The following is a 23765-nucleotide window of genomic DNA, read 5'->3' as shown; positions in this document are numbered from 1 at the left end:
AAATTACTCTGATTCCCATTCATAGCTGACTTGTGAACTTTTGAAATGATAACTCATGACACTCATTTTTTTTTTATTTTATTTTAAGGCAAAGCTATAATGTAAACTTTAGTATTATAATGGTGTTACTGTGCATTGTGCCAGCTAAATGCAGCTAACCATAGGTTGGATTACTTAAAATCTAAGGAAGGAACAGCATATAAACTGCATCATTCCAAGAATAAGCATAGAGGGCACCACCGTGCACACACACCTCTAAAATGTAATTTCTCCTTTCTCTTCACTAATAATGCACAATTGTAAGCAATGCAAACAACTCTAGGAGCTCTGGAATTCGGTACAGAAAGCAGATATTTCAAATTTCTCAGCCCAAATTACCAGGAAAGATATCTGACAAATGAATCAGAATATAATTTAGTGTACTAAGCTCCTTGAGTGCTATCATCTATCTGCTCTCTAGAGAGGAAATCTAAATGTGCCTAGCTTAAGTAGACTGCTGTGCTTGGATCAGGGCAAAACCTACATTTTGGCCTGGGAGCCTGTGGAAAGACACGAAGCTGACGACCATGTGGGAACGAAGCAGGAGACAGAAAGAACTCTGACTCACTACTCAAGTGTAATATACAAATCTTTTCACATTTGTCTCATATAATCAGAAATTTAAAATTCTCAGAAACTTTACCTTAGGTTACTGTCATGATGAGTAGTGTATCAAAATGAAGAGATTGTATCAAGACTCCCTAATCAGGGAGTAAAAATAGGAAAAAGTTGAAGAGTTGAAGAAATTACAGAGTGGACATACTGTCAAAGTATCTGTTAATGCCAACGTAGCCTTTATTTTACATAGAAAAGATAAAAGCTGAGAAAAGATCTGAAGATTACTTTGGCCCAATATAAAAGTTCATCCCAAGCATAAACAACTCTTAAAGAATATCTTGTATGAAAAGCAAAAGCTCTCTATATTCAATCTTTATTTTAAATGCAGGCTGGATTCCCTTCAAAAAATATTTAGTATTCAAATTAACTGCTGGCTTTTCCAGAATGTTTTTTACAAATGCCATACTTCAGGAGATGAACTAACACAAAGAGAAAAAAACATGCCAGTTTGAACAGAGTTCACCTTTTGTGACCTGTTAAAAAGCTATTTGTCGAAGGAGCATTTATATTCTGCATTACTTCAATTATTTTCATTCAAGGTGTCAGCATTCATTAACAGCAACTGTTAGTCTAGAAACAACTACAGTCAAGGGAAAGTCCTGCAGTCAAAAACCGCAATCTGATCACAGTCATATCAGGAAAGTTTTACCTCAAATTTTTCTAAGAAATTGTAGTGCCTTTATTTCTCTTTTTCTACACACAGCAAATATGAAGTAAGCAGATTTACAACAACTTAATGATTTTATATGGCTGTTAACGATTAAATTATTTGCATATCCCTAAGATCAAGATGGGATAGATTGTTTTTGCACAAAAACAGACACAAAAGGAATGATTTTACGTTTTCCACCTTCTATTAATCAAATCATCTACTTAAGACAATTGTGATGTTCTTTCGCTGGAGTTCATGTTTGCAAATCTATGGAAGAACTTCTGTCTGTAAAACTTATTTGTTTGGTTGTATGGGATATTCTTGAAAGTACTCATACTTTAGAGCAAAACCACACTAAAATATAAATCTCCATCCTAGAAGTAATTTCAAATTGTAATCAAACATTATCTTCTAATGATTACATTAGACTTCATGTTTAAAAGATGAACTACAGTATTTTCTGAAGAAACAGTACCATGCATCTTAGACTAATTTCAATACAGAATATTAGCAAAAAGAATACATACTTTAATTAAATGTAGATCATGAAGGAGCAACTAAATGTTGTGAATCTAAGCCTGACACAAAGAACCATAATACAATCTAAAAGATTTATTTCCATGGGATTTTCATCTAGATATGAATGTTATTGGCTTTTTTCTTCTGCCTACATAGACAAGGGACATGACAAGGAAAATTTCCTCAACCCCAGGTTTTCACTTTGGACTTAAAGATACTAGAGATTAATAGCTCTTTTGTTAATTTGTATCATGCCTAAGTAGCCCTCAGTTTCACCAAAATGTCTAATAAGCCAATGGAACCACAAATATCATCTTTCTCTTCTCCTATAAATGAAGATCAAGATAAATATCATCTCCATCACTTCCTATAGAATAGAATCAACAAGTGCCATGTGGAAAATAATTTTCTATGTAAAGGATAGCCTCTATGAGTGAACACAAAATTTCCAGCATAAAACTACTTCTCTTGAAGAAAGAGGAACAATAACACCTCTGCTTTACACAGCTTAACACTGAAAAATTAAAGTAGGATTACTTATAGTACTATAAAACATTACTTGAAATACAATTTCAGGTGCAAATGCCAATTCTTTCATTCACCAGCGTTAGATTTCTAAAAGAGAAGTTAGGACTGACTGACATCAATATGGCAGCTAGAGATATGGCTATAGAAGCAGCTGTATTTCAGTAACTGTCCATGGTCTATGCTTCTCTGCAAAGGCAAGCTTATAGACAGCTATCTGTCATAAATGTTATTGGACAGTTTTCCCACCTTTACAGAAACCACCAGAAAACTTCTCATCAACTGCAACAGTTCTTTTCCCTGTTTGGCTAGGGTTACAAGCTTTCAGTGACTTTATGATCCAATACTGTTACAGATAAATTGTTGTTTTGCAACATAAATAATGACAGGTTTTGCCAAAATCTACAAAATGGATACTTATTTTTAAATACTCTGCTATTGACAGCAAAGAAAAATAAATCAATTAGAAAATTTAAGGTGAATCAGAAGTTATAATTTTCATAAGGACATCCCAAACTGTACCCCAAACAAAAAAGAACCATATTCTGAGGGCTTCAAGATATGCAACAAAACCTTTAGGATTGTTTCATAACACTACTCAGTTTTATTTTCCTTATAAATTGGTTACAGTAGTGGAATATCCCTTGAATGCAGCCAAAGCCATTTGATTTGTAGCTGACCTAAAGTTTTGTCATTTGCTGCTAAAAAACTACTAGCAGATGATTATTAGATTATGAAGCTATAATGAATTTGCTGAAACAAAAACATTACAGGACTTAGAAATTCCTAGCTTTGTACTCCAGTAGGGCAAAGTCTAATCTCAACATCTCATTCAAAGAAAAACCTATAAGTTGTTTGAGCTTTCCCTTAGCTTTGTGAATTTAAAAATAAATAAAAATAAAATTGTGAGACACCTCCATCAAGAATAAAAGCTGTCCTATGATTAGATGATCTCTACCTTGAGCAATGTGACAAAAGATAAATTTTTGTGGGGTAGTTTGGGATGTTCTAATGGTGGTAAAACTCCAGCCATGAGGATCTATATCAAGAAAGAGTTGTATGCATCAATATTTTTTTCCACAAGATAAAAATGAGTCAAGTTCTTGAGCACGCAAGTTCTTTCTGATCCTCAGAACAGAGGACTTCAAAATAAAAGTTGGGAAGATTGCTCATTTTAGTATATTAGATCATATAATGTGTCTTTCTTGTGTGGTTTTATTTGCAGAGTAGAGGGGATAGGTGAAGGAGGAAGAAGAGTTGGTAAGATAAGCAAGTTGTAATGAAAAAGAGATATGGATAGTTCATAACCTGTGAAACATGAAGAGATAAGCATGTGCAAGGAAACTATAACGTGACATAAATGCTTCTGCTAAAGCCAAGGTTTTTTGTATCCTAGACTCAAGGTTCATCTTGTGAAGGAGTTGTGAGGAGCACAACCCAGAGGTAAGAACTGCAGTGACTCTTTTATGAAGAATGCTCTATAATTAAACTCTGAGCAATTGCTTTCAACTTGGATTTAGCTTTGAAGTCTGATGCTTCTGTATCAGACATGAAGAAGCACTTGTGTGTCTGAAAGTTTGACTAACTTTTCCAGGTGTCCAGCTGGCTTAATAAAAGATACAAACTTCTACATACAAAACCCATCTTGCCATCTTAACTTTAGGAACAGTGTTATCAGAGGTGCTTTTTCTATCAATTTTTCTGCTTGGATTTTTATCTGGATAAACTAAAATATTCAAAAATTTAATTTTCATATCCAATCTTGTAGTCCACTATCCTATAGTCCATTAGATCAAAGTAATACCAATATACAGAGTAAATATAAATTCTAAAATCCACAGTCATAAAAACTCAAAGACAGAATGAAAAGATTCCAAAGCAAAATGTGTTATGTATATGTTCCAGCTCACAGTCTTGAGATAGAAAGGTATATGAAGAAAAAGCTGATGGGTGATAAATGAGCTGTGGTGATTGCTCCAACAAGCATTACTGGTAAGTCTATCTTTTTTCTCTGCCACGTTCAAGTCTTTGAAAAATAAGTTTTTTTAAAAAACAAACATAAACCCCTAAGAAAGTACTTAAGATCTTTATATCACATGACCTCTTTGGAAGACAAGGCATTGTGACTGCTGACAAATCTTTTGTAGCAATTGGGGATTCAAAAGTCAGATATCCGGCAGAATATGCTGGAGAGCACTGCATACAAGGATGCATTGCAACCAACATTTCAATGTATGCTATTTCTTAATTTCTGATGGTTTTGTTACATGCATGAAGTAGGAAATACACTTTACACTGAATAACGTTGGATGGAAAGCTCTGTTGAAATAGGAACAACATTTGAACAGAGGGGTTTTTCCAACCTTCAGAAGTTAATGTCTGCAGGAGCAGAGGTTTTTTTCCACTGCTCTAGATGCTCCATTTCATGTTCACCTTGAATGTCACATGCGGCAATAATACAGTCCTACAGAATAATAGGTCAAGATCTGTTCCACCACAAAAATGAGACAATCTTTAAAGTCTAACCTAGGGGCATCTTTCATATGGAAATAGTAAGTCTGGCCTCAGAATTTTGTGGTTTAGTTTGAAAAATATAGGTGCTGAGAAGCTGTCTCTGCAGTTCTAATGAAACCAATCTAGCAAAAGGAAAAAAGGGAAAATTAGGCACAACAGGAGTGCACTAAATCAAAATTCCACATTTGCAGGAAACATGAACCTAAGCCATGAAATGGTTCATATATTCAAATAACGTACGTAAAAAGCAATTTTAATCTATGCTCCATTTCATGACATTATCCACTAATGTAAACTTCTATCTGCTCAGGCTCTCAGACAATGAACAAATACTTCCGTTAATATAATTCTTTCATCTTCCATTGTTAATAAATTAAGAATGAACAAAAAAGAGAAACTAAAATAAATACGTGGTAAAACTTTGGTAGATGGTCTAATTATTAAGCCTGGAAACATAATACAATAAGGTCAGACATAACCCAAACTAAACTGCATGGACTGTGCTGATTATGCATACTTAAACCCTGCAGAATTATTACTTCCTTCAGTATCATCAAAACTGTAATTTAATTTCTTCTTGGATAAAACTATTATACACTCCCACACTGGTACTATGTATGTTCTGAAGCAGAAGAAATGGATATTGAGTGAACATAAAGACTAACACATTTTGTTGTCCATCCTCTTTTACACTTTCTTGAGGCACACTTTTTGACTGAGGCAACTTTAGACAACATAGATAAAAGACGGCTGAGGAAAATACTCGTGTAGATGGTCACATTTTTGTGTATAACATTTTTATCAGGAAAACGGGAAAGACCAAATATTGTGATAATTTGAAACAGGATGTTAGAAAATTTAGATACATAATAAATTTTCACATTTACTATTTGTTGTATGAGGTAAAGTTTAGATATATGCTGTGCAGAAACATGACTGCAGAGATCCAAGTATAAACTATTTAAAAGACATTATTATGTACTATATAATAATTGGGTGGAGAAAAATCTATGGATATCTTTAAGCTCAGTAAATATGTAACTAGTAATTATTCAGTAATCATGTAACAGAAGATCAGTTACTCCTTTTTTTTTTTTTTTTTTTTTTTTTTTTTTGGCTTAAATGTAACTACAGTTATGTGGGGGTTTTTTAGGGAGAGTAAAAAATGGTAATGACTGTTCTTTCACATTGGACTTTGAATACGAACAGTGACCTGTACCAGTGAAAGGTAGATGGTAGGAAATTCTGTCATTTTCCCAATAGAAATATTTAACAGGCAAAGCACAAAATGTTTTTTCTTTTCCTTTGGAAAACAAAAATTCCAAGAGAACATGGTAAGAAAAGGACAAAGTTACCAACAATTAATGCAAATTATTCCTGTCTAAATTAGAGAAACATTAAACACTTTCACATGGAGGCTAAAAATGCCACACAGTCATTCTATATATTGGCTTTCCTAGAACTTGAAAAAGAAATTTTAAAGAAAATTTATCAGAATTTTGATATGTGGAATATGTCAAATCTAGTCAAATATGCGAATCTAGTCAAAATTAGTCAACTAGTTTATAATAATCAGCAGAGATAGGAAGGCACTTCATAGGTGAGTGACTCTAAAATAGATCTGGGACTCTCATAATGTGGAATGAATTACCCTATGGAGCTGCCATTTCTCTCTGCTAACAACACAGGGAGTCTACGATTAGTTTAGACTATAGATCTAATGTCAAACGTAGAATATAAATGTTACGTGAAATAAATTTCTCCCATAGTTCCTAAGAACTGATCGGGTATTTCTGCAAAATAATGTAATGCTAAAACAGGAAAAAGAAGTATTTCTTCTTGCTGGGAAGAAATGATCAGAGAAGCAATGTGGAGCTAAGTGCCTGCTGGCAGAATCCTACTGCTTTCTACTGTGTTGATGCCAGTAAAGAATTTATTTTTATGTTGACAAACAGTCCTCCCAGATGATGAGAATTAGTGATAGTGAAACTTTCATACTGATAACATAAATAGAAAATGAAAGATAACTTAAAGAAAATCAGACTCGGAATCACAATATTCACATCAAGATTTGATAAACAGATTCCATAGTTTATCCCTACATGCTGAAGTCCTGTGTCTCATAATGGCATATACTAGATTATCCAAATACCCACCCCTTTCTTTCTCAAACAATGGAATAATTACAGGATATTATTTCCACTATTCAGAGTCATGAAAGGCTGAAAGACTATCTAGGTTTGTATTCAAGTGAGATGAATGACATTCTTAAAAAAGATTTTTACAGCTGAATTTTTTCCTCCCTTGCACTTTGCCTATTAAATTCAATATGCATACACTGCTATTTCACTGCTTTATTTAATTTTTTGTTTGTGTACACATACAAATAAATGCATACCACACAGAGAAACACTCAGTTAATAACCTCCAAGAAGTGAAGGAGAAAATCTGGTGGAGGGGAACTGTTATCTAACTTACAGTTTAATTCAGTATGCAAACTATCTTCATAATGATTAATACAGACATTATTAAGAAATAGAAATATTGAGTGTTAAAGTCAATGAGAGAATGAAAGAAAATTAAACGGCATAGATAAGGGAGAAACGGCATGTTTCAAAAATAAATTTAAAAAATGAGTAAAAGTAGTTGGCGCAAAGATCTATAGTATTGGAAAGTTATTTTAGACATAAATCTTTGCAGGATTGAGTTCTACAAACTGAGTGTGAAACAGCAGATTTCTAGACAACATCTTCCAAAACTCTGGTTTTTAAAAGCCTGGCTAGGTTAAATGAACAGGCAGGAAAATTAAATATAGAAGTGAAAGGAATGGAGTCAGGGAATTTGTCAGGTAGAGTTGAATGACTAAATTCTACTACAAAGAGAAGCATTGCATAGTGATATGGTTCTGTTCGTCAAACTACATTAAGAAAAAGCCATTTCTGTCACTTGCTAGAATAGGATTTCTCTCTCTTTTCAGCTTTCTTGTTATGACTTCTTACGACATCTTATTACGACTTGATAAATTAGTCTTCCACTAGGAAAGCTGCACCTGTTACGGACTGTGCTTTACATGTTAGCATCACAGACTAATAGAAATGTGGACTGGAAGAAACATCACAAGCTCATGTTGTTCAACTTCCCACTTAAAGCCAGGCTACTGTCAAGACCAGATCAGGTCAACAGCGTCTTTTTCCAGATAAGTTTTGAAAACCTCCAAGCATGGCTATTCCAAAGCCACTCGGAAACTTGTTTCAATACAGCATTGCTAACATAATTATTTTTTTCTAATGTTCTATCAGAATTTTCCAAGGTGTACTTGTGGCCACATCCCCTTGGTTTACCACCTGCTACTACAGAGAAGAATTTAACTTCGTCATCTCTTCCACATCTCCTAGTATCTCCTCCACAAGTAATTGTAGCCTACTATTGGAGGCTCTTTGCCAGACTAAACAAGCCCAAGCTCCACAGCTTCAAGCTAGTTTGTGTGCTTCCGGCCCCTAAAAATCTTTGTGGCACTTCTCCTGGACTCCTTCGGCTTCTCAATATCCTTTCTGCACTGGGACACCAAAAATTGGAGTCTCATTTCATATGCAGCCTTACCAGAGCTGGGTAAAAGGGGATAATTTTCTCTTAATGAGGTCCCACACTTGGGTATTGCCTGAACTGAAATGAGAGCATACTGTTGGCTAATATACAAGTTGACATTAGGTAATTCCACCCTGGTTAGGGCTTTGCACTTCTTGTCAGACTTCATGAGGTTTCTGTTGGCCCAGTCCTCAAATTTCCGAAGGTCGTCCCGAATCAAAGCTCTACTGTTTGACATATCAAACCCTCTCCCTCTCAACACCAAGCCATCTTGGTCTTCTGATAAACAAAACACTTTTAATGTTGACATTTTTCAAAGTAAAATAGATTCTTGATCCTTTTCACATCCTTGATGCATCTCTCGTTTTGGTTTTGTTGGGTTTTTTTATCTGTAGAAGCTGATACCAATAGCAGTCACACTAAGGATAAAACAATGACAACTGCATGCTCGTCTTCAACCCTCTTAAAAAATTCCATGGTCCTTTGACCTACAGTGCTACCCTTACAATTCATGTTCAAACGAGCGTGTGTTCAAGTTCCTTTCTGATTCATTCCTATACAAAAAACAATCTCCATTCTGACAACGTAATTTAGATTTTTTTTCCTGTCAAAGCTAAATTAGGTAAAGCACAGGCTGGTGATATTGCATCTAAAGAGTGTGAGAAACTACCTGGGTGCTGAGCAGTAATACCTTCATTCTCATCTAGTGTAGCACGATCGATGGGCTTGCAAAACATCAGGAATCCTTGCCGATAATAGAGAATCCTATCCAAACAACTGGCAGACTACTATGGCTCTAGGATACCATAATAAGTCAAAACTGTAAATTATATTTATTCAAAAAATAAACATAGGAAAACTCCAACTTCATACATTGTTTATGATTCTACACAAACCAGTTGCCCACACAGGTTAATTTCACTCCTCAAAGTGCTGTATATTTCTGAGGAAAAATGGTTCAATAAAAAATATTGCATTAAAAAAATAGTAACATGACTGTCATTTAACACAGAAAAACTAAAGTGCTATCTCCTCTCTTCTCAAAAGAGAGTCTAAAAGATAACTCCTCAAATGCAAAAGACCCATCTGATGTTTTTATCAATGTCAAAATGGAATTAGTGGTTCATGTTTAAATCTGCTGGTGCTGGCACACTACTATCATATTGCTCTGTCAACATGTGGCTAAGTTGATGAAGCAATTTGGCTTTCTTCCAGGGTTCTTAATGCCAGGAAAATGCCTCGCCACAACCACTAAGCAGCTAATTTTTAAGTCACGTTTCTGTAATTATTGACATTATAGGATGGCTACTTGAAATATATATTTTATAGAATCCACATAGATTGTTAAAAGAAAATTCCTGGAGGATGAAGTCAGAATCACAGAATCAATGCCACTGTGTCAGGGTATATTTAACTTTATAAAGCTGTCTGATGAATCTGAAAACATCTCACTGAGGTGAAAGGGTCACTTCACAGCACTTACCGTAAAGTGCAGAGGGTGGCTCAGAACTTTTTCCCACATGAAGAGTTTAAAAAAAAAAATAAATTAAAAAGAAATCTGAAATTCAAGAAATACAAAGTTCCAGTACACACCAGTGAGCACTGCAAGATCTCATTTCTCGCTAGTGAACCTCGAGCAGATCACTACAGGAACAGCTAGAAAAGCCACCAAGCTGTATCTTCTTGAGCTGGGCAAATGTTTCTGCTAGGGCAGCTAAAGCAAACATCTGTAATGCCTGGCTTGCGCTAAGCCACTTCACCTACACTTGACGTGCCAACCCAAAACCACCTATTCACTGACCCTTGACTCAGGGAATCCTTCTGCAGCACATGTGCACCTACCACTGTCCTGCCATACAGCACATGTGGACCCAAAATTCTACAACAAGAATAGGCTGTTGTGTTCCTTAGTTTGCACAGTCCCCCAAAGCCAGCATTGAAGCAAATTGTCTACGTTTCTTGAATGGAAATGCTCACAGACTGGGCAGAAGCAACCTGGGGAAAGTGCATGCCAATGAAAGGGGAAACATAATCCTGTGGAACACAAAATGTCTCCTAAAATGGCACGCTTCGGTAGTCATTCCCATGTCTGTTACAATGAGCCTCCACTGGAAATATGATTACATTAACCCTGACTTGCTCCTTACAGCTTACAGGAGAAAAGTAATGGTTTGGGGATAAGGCTGCAGACATCTTAACCCTGCTAAGTCTGTATTTCCTGCTCTTCTAATAGAAGCAACTGGATGTTGTGGAAGGATACACAAGTGTCAAAACGTTAAACTTGTAGGCAGTTAATAACCTTGTACTTGGCTCTACTGAGATGCATACTGTTCAAACGAGTTTAATTTACAAAGGTATCCAGACCACTTAGCATAATTGACCTTTTATTATTTACCAATATGTAATTTGTTTACTGTTGTGGACTATTAAACCAAATAAAATTCAAAAGTAATCATATCAAATTAGAAAACAAGGATAGCTTTTCAGGGGCAGGGAGCTGCCTTAAGAGTAGTCATAGAGCAACTGATTCTGGCTTCTCATCTCCAGTGACTGGATTTCAGTTTTACTGTGAAGTATACTGGAGTTCAGAAGCAACGTTACTCTGTATAGAAATCTAAACAGTGGTACCGTACCACACCAAATGTATTTAAAGAGTATCTGAGGCTCAAGTTAAAATGTCTGAAGGAATTCAAAGTGAATATGTATTGAACTATTTTCTGTTTTTAAAGAGTCTAATAGCATTTGTTTCTACAAAATGTCACATTTAAACCTAAAACCAAAACAGAATCCTATTTTGTGAAGAGTGAATTAGTTGTTTCTGCGAGTGTCTGCTCATCAAAAAATGGACGCTGATTTTATATTAATAAAAAAAAATAATCAGACATATATGCAAGGAGATACATCTACATTATACAGTTAATCTGGCAAGCACAAACCTAACACCATGGAAAACACTATATTGCTCAAATTACCAATGTTTACATTTCAATTCTTCAGGCATGTAAAAAAAGAAGTCATAATTACTGATTACAGAAACTAGAAAATAATAATTTTTGACAGGTATTTCATATGAACTAAGGAATAAATGATTTCAGAAGTGACTGATTATTTTTTCTCCATTTTTAAACTAAATCAATTTCCTTTAGACATGGATTAGAAAAGGGATTACTCAAAACAAACCAATTAAATATTAGTATTGCAGTATCTGGGAACTGAAATATCAACTGAAGAAAACTGTTGTTTATTTCTTGAAAAGACTGATTTTTAAACACAACTGGTTTTATATACAGCATTCAGTGAGGATTTCTTAGTACACAGAAATTGCACTCCCAAAGAAAAGCAGAATTCTCATATTCTGAAGCTTATAAATATGAAAAATGTCTTATTTTCATTCCTGCATGGAAGATATTTTTCACCTTTCCTAAAAAAAAAAAAAAAAAATCTACACTGAACTATTTGAATGACTGTAGATCGTAATATAATGGCTATGGCATTTAAAGTTCATGCCTATGTGTGTGTGTATAAATACTTAGACATAGAAAATGTGCTGCTAAAAAGGATAAGATTTTTTTTCAAAATCTACTAAGTCTTTATCTTCTTAAATACACAGAAAAGCTGGTTTTGCTAGAAAATCTACTAGTTAACCCACTGGTTGGTCTCCAGCCTAATAAAAATGATAATAAAATTTTTATGGGGCTACAAAAGCCAAATTTTTTAAATTTATGCAATGTTTTGTTCATTTTAGAAATCAAATACTTGGTTAGAAAAGGCAAAACATGCACTGAATTTTGCATAAAGATCATGCCATTCAAAATAATGTATGTAAAACTCATTGCTGAGATGCCAGGAAAAGGGCAAAGCATTTTCTTAAACATGAAGAGAGTAATTTCCCAAAGTTTATTGTTATAAATGTAGAGCATGCTATAAAGCTGTTGGAACTGCGGAATAAAAATTTTGTATTTGCAATAGCACTTTCCTTGATTACTGTGGATTAGCATATTTATGAGGTTACTCAGCCTCAGGTTTAAACCCGCAAATCAAAGGTTTATATCAGCAGGGGTAATGGATTACACAGAAGTCTATGGCCTACGATATCCCAAAGGTATCTGTCTTTCAGAAGATTTATGTATATAATACCACTTTGTAGAAATTACATTTTCTGATCTTTTGCGTGGCGCTTGGTGATTCCCCTCTCTAACATGTAAAACAACCAAAAAGCAGCATTCCCATTCAGCAGAGAAATTCATTGATGTAGCTTCTCATTCCCCTCCTCACCTATTGATAAGACCATGAAAGACGGAGGCTTTAATTCCTTGATGTAAATAGCACTACTACAATGAGAGCAGAAGTCATTGTGAGCATATTTGATGCAATTAAACTTCTGAAAAGACAAAGGAATCTGTATTCCAGCAGCTGCTCAGAGAACAAATACTTGAATTTTGTTCATTCTATGAACACAACTATCATAGAATAAACCTAGAATTAAAAAAAAATTGTCTCACTTTTTTTCTCCAGAGGTGAATGCTGACTACAGTACTATTAATGGTAAATACCTACTGACTTCCTTTTGGCTTCAGAAAGACCAGGATTTCAGAGCAGAATGCTAAGACAAGAAATTGAAATGCTTAGTCCTGCCTCTCATGAAAAACTATAACTAGTCAAAAGATAAGTCAGGAAGGCGTCTCCTGCAGAATGGCTTTCTCAAGACTATGGGTATCCAACTGAAACTTTTTTACCATCATTGTGAAATGATGACAAATGAAGACACAGAAACCTCATTATACTGTACAGAGAAAATGTCCATCAGCTTTATCATTATTTCAGTTTTTTACTAAAGATCCACATCTAATGGTAAGAGAAACCGAGATATGCAAAGAAGGGTATGGGAGCCAGTTACTTGTGTGTGAATGAGACTGAAGGTAAGAGGATACGTAATAAGCTATATCATTTAGAATATCCAAGCTAAAAAGATATGAGGAAAAAATAAAAAAGGTTAAGCTTTATTGTGTTGTATTGTATGTGTATTCCACTGAAGGAGAACTGTGGGGTTTTGCATGTAAGGGATGATGTCCACTTATCTATACAAGGGACAAGACTATTCTAACAGCTCTGCTGCTGAAAGAACAACAGATCACGCTAATGTGAAAATATTAATTGTTTCAAATAAAGTGGAAGTGGTTAACCAACCTAAAAAACCTTCGGCATACTAAGAAGGAAAATATATAACATGGAAGAAAATGAGTTTAATGTTCTTCCTTGAAGAGGTGATCAAAATCCAGAAAGTGACAACTGAGACTTTTACAAGATAAAATGAAAATTAAATGATAAGGATTAACAGAACACATTGTGATCCAATTTTGTTATGTTAATTTTACTCTCTTTCATTTAACTTCTATCCCTCATTTGAAACTCCTATTACATTGCAAGCTGTAATAAATTTGAAAAAAAGCAGAGACAACTGACAGCTCTAGATTTTACTCAATCTCATAATAAATTTGTAGAGTCAGGGTGATATATCATTGATATACTACATATCATATCATTGACTGATACGCAGTCAGATCCAGGAAAGCATTTGTAAAAGATGCAGAGAAATGTGTAACGCTAGTAAGCAGGAACCTCCGACACTGTATTTTTTTAATAACTTGCAGTAATTAGGTGGGGAAAGGTGGATGAGTAACAGGGTCTCAGGCAGATTCAGAGTGATGTAAACCGAAGAGAAGAGCAGGACCTGCTCAGCTGAAACCAATTTCCAAGAAACTAGGCTAGCCATGCTACCATTTTGGCAATGACACAATGAACTACACTGACAGGTTCTGGCAACAGTCACTTCCCTGAAACAGCAATGTTTGTAACAAAAGCTCTATAACTGAAATATAGAAATGACAGTGTAATATGAGAGAGGTATCACCTAGAACTGTGATCTTGAAGAAAGCCACCTGGCAAGTTCAGAATGGGCTGCTCCCATCTCATGGACAAAGGGCACGACACTTCATTCACGTTCGCTTTAATACATAAAGGCCTCAGTTGTTCAGAAGATAAAAAATATTCAAAGTTGTCAGCACTGAGAGTACTTTTTATTCTCACTTTTTAAAAACTGTATTTCTATTTTCCAGAAGCTCTAATTGTTTAATTAGGCTTGTGCAAATGAACAGAAACCATTTGAGTGTTGAACAGCTTTAACAAAATCCAAATCCAAAGAAAATAAACACACTTTTGCTGCTAGAGCACTTCATGCTTTCAAAGAGCAAAGGAAAATACTTTTCAAGAGCCCTGCATAATTATAATGCTGGCCTGAACTCAGTTTAGACATAGGTAATGCTTTTTCCTTTCTCATGTTCAATACTTCATACTAACTTAAGGCAGAAATATTAAGATCTACTTTTGGGGGTACTCGTTCAGCTATCTAGATTCTTTTCATCTGAGTAGGAGCAGAAAGGGTGTCTGGAGAGCAGAATTTGATCCCAGAATAATGAATAACACCCTCGACAAAACAAGCATATGAGTCAGGGCAAAGATCCTGCATGAAAAAAACATTCAGAAAGATAATGAATTCAGTTTCTGTTACACAGACATGTACTTTGGAATTCTGAAACACCTCATTTGCTTTACCAAATCTATATGGCAGGGGAGTTAGGCAATGAGTAAGAAACCTATTTGGAAAAGTCAAGTAAAGATTGGGCATCTTCCAGGCTTCCTCTATGCCTCAGTAAAATAATTTCTACTTTTAACTATGAAATGTTTCTGACGTTTAATACAGTAATTTCTGGGAAATCCTTTAAAAGAAAACTTTGTTTCCTAAAAATAAAAGCTACAGAATGTTCCTCTACCTGTCCTGCATGAACAGCTTTGGACTCAAAGACTGATTTTAAACACACTGCATAGAAGATTAAGGGTCTTAAAAATTCAGTGCCTACAAGACTTGTAACAAAAGTACAAGAGAGATGGCCTTAAATATACCAACTGCAGAAAAGACACCTACACGAGTGCACACATTATCAGACATCACAGAAGCAAATGGAGGAAAACACTTATAAAAACATCAATTATTCACATTAATTTTAGACAGAATGTCAGGATGAAGTATCAGGTTCTCTGCAGAAACCTAGGAAATTTGAGGTTGCTGCTTGCTCCCATAGCTACTAGTTTTGACAAGGTTGTTATTGGCTGAGGTGGCCAAAAAAACTATAAAACACTTCTGAACAGCTTTTATAGGGAAGAATTACTTTTTCTAAAATGTGAAAATGGAAAAAAAGGTTTTGCTTAAAAAAAAAAACCTGAAGTGAAAACTTGGTTTAACCCTGAAATTTTTTCTTGGAAAGTTTTAGAAATAAAAAAGGCAATTTCCCCCCCAATTTTTCCTACAAAATCATCATATTTGACAAACTCCAATTATTGCAGTCTATAAGCCTGAGCAGGCTTTTTTAAGAGTGGTACTGAGCAGGGCGCAGAGGAACAAATATTAACAATGCCATCCCCAAAGAGATGCATACCTTCAAAGACAATCCAGACTATCTGGCTTCAAGCACAGGAAAGTGTTGAAAAATAAAGCCGAGAAATTAAAATCATACTGTTTACTCCCTGCAGGGTGAACTTTCTCACGTACAGATTTTAAAGGTATCTTTCTTGCCAACAGCCATATGTAACAGATATCCTCAGAGTATTCCAGGAAAGATTTTCAGTATGCTTTCTGGGACAAGAATACTGCAGAAAGATATCTCCAACTAAATGCATTGACTACACTCAAAAAGAAGAGTTGTTTTTTCCACCCAATGGCTACAGAAATTCCCAAGATCATTCTATTGCACCCTACACCCTTTTCTCCAAATGAGAACTTACTCCTGGTTTTCACTGAGACAAGAACATACCTATATAAAAATAGAGAAGATTTTGTATATTTATTATTTCTGAGAACTAATGCTTAATTGTTTCTAGCTGCAAGTGAGTTTGTTTTATAATCATTTTTTGCATCTGTAAAGGGCTTAATGCTGATTTATGTTGTTTACTGAAATCTTGACTTAGCCAGTTTGGAAACAGTTCAATGAAAATAAACCATGTGACCATATTCAAAGGTTACAGGGGATTTTCACAAATGAGATGTTCTATACATACAGCGACATTCTTTTCGTACAAATACATTATCAATAATAATTTTTAAAATATTGTAAGTTAAAGTGTTTTATATACCAATTGCCTTTTTAAACCTGAACCTCAATCAGATCAAATTGAAATACAGGAAATTCCATTTAAACATACAAATTTTTTTTTACTACAAGAATGATCGAAGACTGGAACAGGCTGCTCAGATAGGTTGTTTATTGATTCTCCATCCTTGGAGATAGTCAAAACCTGACTGGACAAAGCCCTGGACAACTCGGTTTAGCTGACCCTGCTTTGAGGGGTCAGACAATCTCCAGATGGTCCTTTCCAACCACAATCATTCCCGTGGTTCTATGATTAGGCATGATTATTTCCCTTCTCACAGGTTGTTAGTATGGGTTATTGGGCCCCTGTGTCAGTAACAGGAGACAAGACAGAAAAAAGATTTGAGAGATTTAATTTTCTCTCCATTCTTCCAAAGCTGACAAGTGCAGAGACATCCACATTAAAAGTGTTAATTTAAAACAACAAATACTCTCTAATCCAAACCAAACTTAACCTTTTCCATGTATTTTACCAGACACCTATGTTTTTTATTAATGTCAAAGCAGTTTCATAAAATAAGGGATGTCTTGCCAATGTCTATTGATATCACACACGAAAAAAAGTACCAACTGGTATTTTGATAGAAACAGAGTGATCATTCAAAGTTTGTTATATCAAAAGTTCCTGAAAAAAATGCCCCCATTCTGGTAATGACAAGAAAAGATTATCACTATGATGTAATCTAATATATATTTACTGCAACATGCTATTGCAGAAGGACCAATATAATGCTTGTATTTTGTAAAGAGCACTTCTATGCTTTTTCATTATTGGTCTGAAGAATTGCATTGTGAAGTGATATCTACTCAATGACTCAATCTTTGTACAGTACCATTCATTTAATTTTAATCTACCTAAAGAGTTAAAAATGTTTTTCCTAATAGACAAGCTGGAAAGCTGATCACATTTTATGACAATTAATTGAGCCCACAAACCTGATGGCACCCTTTTGGCCCCTTTTGCTGTTCCTTGATTAGGGATTTATTAAACTGCTTATTATTAAACTGTTGTAATTAGAACATTTATAACAACTGTGTGTAGTAATTGAATGTTAAACACGTCCTTTACATGAATTAGGTGAATGCAATGACAGGTTGATTTTACATAGCGAAAAGTTAGAACATTTGAATTTATGTGACATAGCAAAATAGGAATGCAGAGAACAGAACAGGGTGATCAGATCTAGTCTCCCACAATGAAAAGCATCTCATTATAGAATCATTTAGGTTGGAAAAGACCTTCAGGATCATGGAATGATGGTTAGTTTACCAAGGTCTACAGAACACTCAAGACTCATGCTGTTCCTCAGACACAACCTGCATTTGCTGGTATTCAAAATAAAAACTTAGATGGGAATAAAAACCCCCAGCAATTAAGAAGGGAAGGAGGAAAGGAAGGGAGGGAAGGAAAACACCTGATAGATATCCTTGGAAATACTAAAAATCCATCTGGACATCGTCTTGGACAACCTGTACTAGCTGACCCTGCTTGAGCAGGGGGTTGGACAAGATGACCCTCAGAGGTCCCTTCCAACCTCAGCCACTGTGTGATTCTGACATACCAATAAAATTAAGAGACAAGAGCTGGAATTGCTGCAGTAAGCCTATCTTTCCCTATCTTGATTCTTGGTATGCATAAAATCTCAACTACAGTATTAAAATTCTTTGCACTTAATTTAGAAACTCAATAGCTGCAAAATTCAATACAGAATGGTAAAGAAAAATAATATAGATTGATATATGCTATGCACATATAGACATGGGTTGCTTGAAATGTCCCAGATATCAATATCGCTACAACTGGATCTACCAGAAAAGCTATTAATAAGGCTGTGGCCAGCATAAACTTTAATAAAGCTACTACATTAGAACCCCCAAAAAGGAGTTGAAGATAAAATGCAATGGCAGTCACCAGCATGTTCTTCATGTGAGTCAAACCCACGAAACTTTAAACAATCTGATTTGCACATCTAATCTCTGGTAATTTACAGTTCTTACATGCAATCAGATTTAGAAGTTTAATGAAGCACAGGAAGAAAAAAAAAATCCCTTCACATGTCTACATTTGTACTGTGCCAGACTTACGTAAAACTTCTCTTTACTAAAAACAGGAGTCTTTATTTCATCATCATCAGTATTTGAAAATGTCTTATTCTAGTTCAAGGATTGGGTAAAAAAAAGGGTAGAGAACGTACTGATTAAAATAAAGAATGACTACAGAAAAAAGCAGAAGAGGTAACACAGTATTTCTGCTTTCTATTGAGAATCTTCATACATACACACACACACATATTCTCCTTTTAAAGAAAGAATATTTATGGATTATATTCAAATTAAAATTGAAGGGAAATCTGTATACAGTGTATGAGCATACCAGAAACGTAATTATTTTCAGACCAGACCTGGAATTCCATCTTTATGGCAATAAAAGCTCACACAGCTTAAATACTGAAATGTTTAGAAGGCAAAGCATCTAGGACTGTGTTTTATTTCTCAGAACGAACATTAGAAATGAGAAATTCTAAAAAATGTCATATGCTTGTATTTTTTTTCTTTTTTCTTTTTTTTTTTAATTTACATTGTAAATTATCTGAGCTAGGATTGCCTTATCCTTCCATGGCAGTCCGAGATCTTCCCTTGGTATTCTGGTGTTTCAAATATGTATTGACATTCAATTTCCAACAATGCTAGCATACAATAATAAGCCACAGGCATTAAAGCTTTAAAATTCTTCAGAATTATTTTAAAAAAAACAAAACCAAAAAACCAAACCAACCAACCAACCAAACCCCAAACACCTTATTCATTCTTATTGATACATTTCCAATCTTAGCCTTAAAAAAAAAAAAAAAATAGGATTAATCAGTTCTGATTGATATCGTTCCAAAATTAACCAACTTAAATGAGAGATTTTAAGTGACCTGAAGTTAAAGATTAATGGATGTATTACCAATAAATCTTTGCATAAATTTTCATTCAAAACTATATAAAATACAAACTGGTGCTGTGTTGCAATTATTATGTTCTTTGCTTGTTTATTTTTGAATAATTTATTAACTTTTTATTTATCATGAAAACAAAAATCTTAATGCCAAGGATGAACACATCTCAATATTGAATCACATCTCTACCATAAAAATTTCTGATGATGACTTCTTATTAAAGGAAGAATTTATCCTTATTTTCCTTTGCATCTTACCTACCAAAATTCTATCTATTTTAGTGACTCTTCAAGGTCTCCAAATATTCATCATGTAATAATTTAAAAGCCTGACAGGAATCAAAGGTATCAGAACTCAAGTGCAATTTCAGGCCAACTCCTTCTTTATTAAGCGTTGATGGGTTTTGATCTGTTTCCTAGGCTAAGTCATTATACCAATATTCCACCTGACACATCTGTTAAAGATGTTGGGTTTGGAATGTAAAAATTCTCACTAAAGTGAAAGGCAAGGTACAGCTCTCAAATCAAACCAAAGTCTTAATCATTTTCCATAATTCTTTCAGCACAGTTTATCCCAACTGTGTTTTTTATTTTAAACTCCAAACTGCCCAATAAATTTCAAGATCAAATATTTAAGCACCAATTCATCTATTCTTTGGGATAGGTAACTTCAAACAGATAAGAAGATGATCTGAAATTTTATTCAAATAAGTTGTAATAGAATTGCACAATACACTCCTCAGAAAACCAAAACCTAATGTGTTATCTTATGAAATAAGTGGTATTCCCAATTTCATATTTTTACGCTACTAACATGAGCTTATCTGCTGCACTTCATGTTATATCTTGAATGAGTAACACCTGATACTCAACTGTGCATTACGACCAATTACTGTTAATCTGTGTGTGTCTTTATATGAACCTCCAAATTCCAGTTCGTTTTCTGAGTACCGTCGAGAGAGTAAACTCGTACACTCACACTGCACTTTCAAAAGGAGAAAGAATAAGCTCTGAATCACAAGACAGGAGACCCAGAATAAACTTAGGGAGTCGTGGTGACTTGAAGTTGATAAGAGTGAAGCACTAGGGAATGGACGTTTGCGAGCAGCTTCAGAAGATGAGAACCAGAAGACATGATTCTATACTAAGAAAGGACAAGCTATGATGGTAAAAAGACTTACCAAAATTTTGTAGAGTATTGAGGAAGCCAGGTTTTTAAGGTCGATGGTATGAGTGGTTGTTTGTCCACAGACCTCAGAGTACTTGTAGTTCATCCATAGTCAAGACTGATCTACTACATAACAGAAAATCTCTCGGAAACCTTTCCTACTGTGGATTGGACTGTCATAAAAAAGCTGATTGTCTGAGGGAGCAGATCTTCCACATTTTAATTGTAACTGGAGATGTGCTATCAGAAGCAACGCCTAAGTTCAAAGATGAGGCTGCAGTCTGTAAGCAGATCAACAATTAGAAACTGAGGCTAGAGTTAAAAACTTGAGTTCCAGAACAGTCAGAAGTTGATTTTTTTGAACTTGTGGTTTGTATAATCTCCAAAGCACCAGCAACTCTACCAGACTGGGAGAATCAGAAACCACATCAGACTGGCCAAGAGCAAACCTTTTATCCATCTGTTTGGGAGTAAAAATCACACTTGACGGGTCAAGAAACACCTTATACCTCAGTACCTATTTCAGATGCAAAATTGCTGGAATTATATATATTTTTCAATTAAACGTCTAAAGGAGAAGATCACTGTTTTATAAAGAGTAAAGATAATAGCTACATAAATGTTACAATATTTAACTTGTTGAAAGAGAAATTATACTTATATTTTTTGAAGTCTGTTCCAATGCTGCACTTATATGTCATATAACAGAGCTTGGTTTAAAATATAAGTATCCATAAAAAGGTGATATGATAATATCTTGTGCTAATGGTGCCATTATCAAGCTATAAAATGATGCCATTATTTTGCCCAACTGTGTGGCTTCGTGCCCAAGGCCGTTGTTCCAGCTGGGAAGAACAACTCACAGTAATATGGCATATTATGAAAATTCCCTAAATACGTAAGAGGTTTCATAAATGGAATGCATTTATGCAAGCCACGCTATTATGTAATAAAACGGTGTCTTGATTTATGTCTGAGAGTAGGAAATCATGTCAAACCATCCCTTCCTAAGATTCCAAAAAAATGAAATATATATTTTGAAGGCTAAAATTGAAAAAAAGTTGATATGGACCTCATCTTCAAATACCTGTTATAAAAATAATTTCCCACATATCCTGCAAGTAAGACAGCTGTTAGAATTTAGGGTGATAAACCATAAACAGGTCAGTGGTTAAAAGCTAAAATTCCTTAAAGCTCACAGGACAGAGTTTAATGCATATAAAAACAGCGATTATAAATTCAGCTAAATTTGTCATCTGCAACATTTCTCCTACATCTTGAATCTTGTCTGTTTTACATACACAAACCATAACACACCTCCTACTTAGAGCGTTCTTGAGAGTCAGTGAGTCCCAACTTTGTCTCTCAAGTTCAAGAAAAGATGAGCTGAAAGACCTGTAATGGCATCTTAACACATTCATTATTAACATCTGGTCAGTTACTAGTTTTATACTTCAAGCATGATCATTAGCAAAAGTACATTCCTCTTCACGCTCACAAATTGAAACCGCAAAGGGAAGAATAATTCTTGGCATCATTCTCACATAAGAAGCAAATCTAAATTATGACATCAGTTGCAGATTGACTCAATAGTAAATTACCAAATCCAATTTACTCAGGACCTTGTAATTTAGTTTCAATCTAATTTAATTCAATTTTAGCTGTGATATATAAATGTTGATTAGTAGACTATTGCATAAGAATATAAAGTACGTAAGTTTCTTAAGTTACTACTGTTTAAACTACAGTATTTGTTGTTGTTGTTCTTTCAAAGACAGAACTGAATGGTATTAGGAACCATAAAAACAAATGTTAATAAAATTAAATCTGGAATCCATGCCAATTAACTCTACAGCACAAGATTCTAGCATGCAGAAAAAAATATCTTCCTTTGCAAACAAAGTGAACTACAAATGCAGTCCATATTCTATGCAACAGCCCACACTAACACAGGCTTATCCTTGTGAGAGATACAGCTACTATCACTGCTCTTCAAAAATGCAGTATACTGAAGTTTGAAATTTACATTTTTTTTATCACATGGCCATAAAACATACTTTCAAACTTAATTCAAACAAAATATTTAATGTATTTTACTTTTTTATCAAAAGAAAATTTTAAAATAATAAAAGAATCTTTCTAGTTATTGGAAAATAGAGGAGATTTTTGAAATAAAATAGACCAGTGCTCCAAAGTCACAACCTGGTTTTTATAGCCTACCTCCTGGGAAGATTAACTTGCAAAAGCTTTTTCAAAAACCTTTCTCATACAATGAAGAATAAATAAAAATTACTCTCGGCTCTACATTTTTCTTTTAGAACAATCAGCAAATATTCAGATTGGTCTTACTTGGAGAAGTTTTCAGATGCCTACCTTTGGCTGAAAAATGGTTAAAGAATTAAGTTAATTCAAACACTTAATAATGATCCGCATAGTTAGAAAAGGAGGAGATGAATAGGGAAAAGCTATTCATCTGTAGCCGAGCATCTTAGCTAAATGAAATCAACAGCAAAAATCTCCTTGTTTCCATTATGGTAATATCCTTTAGTACTCTATAAATATCTGGCTATTGCAATGATGTTTTCTGCCTTTATAATCTGAAGGGCTTCTCATAGAAAGCCTGAACAACTTACGTTCTTCTCTGCTGCTTGGAATTAAAAAAAAAAAAAAAAGAAGAAAAGCATGGATGTCACAACTATGTATTAACTTGAGAAGCAAAGACAATGGAAACCAAAGACTTCAAAGACGTTATCACATATAGGAAATCCATAGGACCTTCGGGATCACAATTCTTTGCCAAATCACATAACAAACTTTGAATATGCAGGTGTATTGGTTTTGTGTGGCAAGGTTTTGGTAGCGGGGGGTGGGGGGGGTTTACAGGGGTGGCTTCTGTAAGAAGCTGCTGGAAGCTTCCCCTGTGTTCGAGAGAGAGCGAGCCCATACCAGCCGGCTCTGAGACGGACCCGCCGCTGGCCAAGGCCGAGACACTCAGTGATA

General features: G+C 34.7%; 1 protein-coding gene across 4 annotated transcripts in view; it reads right to left on the bottom strand.

Moving 5' to 3' along the window:
- ATRNL1 (attractin like 1) overlaps positions 1–23765 on the bottom strand; it is a 544479-nt gene that overhangs the window by 262723 nt on the left and 257991 nt on the right. The window lies entirely within an intron of this gene.

Source organism: Accipiter gentilis, chromosome 9 (genome assembly GCF_929443795.1).
Source record: "Accipiter gentilis chromosome 9, bAccGen1.1, whole genome shotgun sequence".
In the NCBI taxonomy this organism is placed as follows: domain Eukaryota; kingdom Metazoa; phylum Chordata; class Aves; order Accipitriformes; family Accipitridae; genus Astur; species Astur gentilis.
Note: the sequence above shows the minus strand (reverse complement) of the source record. Positions and strands in the feature narration are given on the sequence as shown.